At 34.1% G+C, this 2,834-nt stretch overlaps 1 long non-coding RNA gene across 1 annotated transcript; it reads right to left on the reverse strand.

Annotated features, from left to right (window-relative positions):
* Positions 1–361: 361 nt before the first annotated feature.
* On the reverse strand, positions 362–2,265 carry LOC122478337. Its single transcript, XR_006295945.1, has 2 exons — positions 1,998–2,265; positions 362–604 (listed from the first exon to the last, which is right to left on the reverse strand). It is a non-coding gene; the product is annotated as an uncharacterized LOC122478337 (long non-coding RNA).
* Between the last annotated feature and the right edge of the window lie 569 nt (positions 2,266–2,834).

Below are 2,834 nucleotides of genomic sequence, written 5' to 3' on the forward strand. Positions count from 1 at the left end.
AGAGCTACAAATCAGTGTTTACAATTAAAATTATAGATAGGTTCTATGGCACTCTAAAAAAATTGTAATACGTATAAACATTGGCAATAGCCATAGCAGGAATACATCTAAATAATGTCTAAATCTTTAGGCCCACATATAGTCATAAAAATTGGAAAATACAAAAAGCCATCCATGAACACTACTGAAGTGTTAATGACAACTTGGTTGTTTGGGTGCTGTTCAAACCGCTGTTAGTGGAGCAGTCTGATGTATGTAAAACCCTCTAGTGCTGGTTTCCACGTACAAAATGTGCTTAAAAGTTAATGAGTTTCCAAAAAACATAGTTTAAAATATTATAAAGATTTTCATTACACACATATGATACAAAAACATTTTCCTTTAATCAAGACTTTGCCATAGTAGTGTGTTCAATTGGGAAACAATGAACATGTTTGGTAAGAATCCAGTAAATTTTTTCTATTTATTATTCAAATCATATAATTTCTGTTCAAAATCTGTACATATTCTCGTGACGCTTTCCATACTGGATCTTGATTTAGAATTGAATCATCAGTAGATACTAAAGGATTTCTACAGGATCCTCATTCAAATTTGGTAGCATCTGAAAAGGAAAAGAAAGAATTATCTTCTTTCTCCAAAATAATTTTCACTACAACTGATGAAAAAAAAAAGAAGAAGAAAAGAAAAGAAAAGAAAAAGAAAAGAAAAGAAAAAGAAAAAAACAAAGTTGTGGCCTTTATGAGGGTTAAGAAAAATGAAAAATACCTACGTACAACTGCAATATGAAACCCAAGGTTAGTATTAAATATATTTTGCTCAGGGTTGCACACTGAACTAATTGCTATTGTGGATAAATGTCAGAGTTTCTGGTTTCTTCATTACAAGGTGAAATTACAAGATGAGGACACAGTCCACCCTGAACAATCATAAACTATAAACGGAAACATCAAACAGGCATTTCCAAACAGAGCCAAGTATACAGATGTAAGTGACAGGTATAAAACACAGCACTACTGGAACATATGGAAGGGACATCCCAGTTTTGTGTCAATATTGTCTGTTCTTTGGTGAAGGTGATATGTCAGCTGATACCTGAAGGACAAGGAAAAAGTATGCTAGGTAGAGGGAAGAAGCACATACAAAGAGCTAGAAGTGAGGAAGAACACTCGTGCAATTATGGGTAGTTTAGTTTGACAAGGTGCTAGAGCAAAGCAGCAGAGTAGGGCAAAGAGTGAGAGACAAGGCTGAATGATCTGGCAAGAAGCAAACTGATTTGGGTGTTTTCATTCCATGCTAAGGAACTTGAAGTTTTACCCAAGGGCAAAAGCAATGACAAAATCAATGAGTGATGATTGAAACCCATTACCTGTCAATGACAGCTATATGACCTCTAATTACTTAACCAAGCATTACTAAGACGACTTTGGCATTTTGGGTCTTCTATCACTAGCAGAAACAACAATTTGATAAAGCACACCTTTTCTGAGACTTGTGCAGGTTGACAGTTCCATAGGGATGGCACCAGTGAAGGAAGATTGTCGCCAGAAATAATAACAGATATATAGACTTAGGGAGATTGAAAAAACTTCTTTCACGTTAATTTATTTTTGAGAGAGAGGCAAACCACAAGCGGGCAGGGGCACAGAGAGAGGGAGACACAGAATCTGAAGCAGGCTCCAGGCTCCGAGCTTTCAGCACAGAGCCCTCTGTGGGGCCTGAACCCACCTGAGCTGAAATCAGTCGCCCAACCGACTGAACCACCTGCTTGCCCCTAGACTTGTGGGAGATTTTAAAAGAGCTATGACACATGAGGACTAAATGAGGAAGAAGTGTGTTCTTCATTATGCTCATGCTTTTACATTTTTTATTAGAGATGTACAAAAAATTGTGAATGTAGTATCTATTATCCAAACAATGGAAAGGGATGCCATTTACTATTTATAGTTTGTTTCAGAAATCAATGATATCTAACTTCATACATTTTGGCAACATACCTTCTTCTAGTGCTCTGGTTATTCTTTCCTCCAACTCCTGCCGCATCTGAAATAAGCCAAATATTATTTAGAATGTGTAAGGTAAACAAAAGACATGGTAGGGATTATATATAGCTTAGGACATGTGGTCTTGAAATAATACTTGTAGAGATTAAACCAAAGTTAGGGATTGCTTAAACAGAAAAACTATCACATGAATAAAAGAAATTCCTACCTATTTTATTTTAGTTTTAGATAACGGAGAACAGATACATACATACACGCACACACACACACACACACATATATGTATACATATATATACATATATACGTGTGTGTGTATACGTATATATAATATGTGTATGTTATATATATAATATATTTAGTGTATTATATTAATATATAATATGTGTACATTATATATATATATTATGCTATTTATGTGAGTCTGATAAAAAGCACAATTAATATTGATCTATTGAACATGTATAATCTCTGAAACGTGATGTTGGATCTTACTGGGACAAAAAAGTTTAAACAAGAATCATATTGTATGCTGAATTATTACCTGGAAATGATTAGAAATACTGCCATTTATGAAAGTTTAATCAGTTTTTTACCTTAATAAGTTGTTCCTTAAAGTGGGCTTTCCATTTTTTCACTTGTAGAAAAACAAAATTTGAAGGAATGCTTTTTGCTGTTAATTTTTCAGGACTGACTCTTAAATACATATAAAATGAAGAGAGTGGGACTGTCTTACTGTCATGTGGAAATTCTACTGGCAAAAATTGAGTAAAAATGTTTTGCCATCTGTATTATGACTAAACACTTATTTCCTTTCATATCCACACAAAGA

The sequence above is a fragment of the Prionailurus bengalensis genome, unplaced genomic scaffold (assembly GCF_016509475.1).
Source record: "Prionailurus bengalensis isolate Pbe53 unplaced genomic scaffold, Fcat_Pben_1.1_paternal_pri Un_scaffold_51, whole genome shotgun sequence".
NCBI lineage: Eukaryota > Metazoa > Chordata > Mammalia > Carnivora > Felidae > Prionailurus > Prionailurus bengalensis.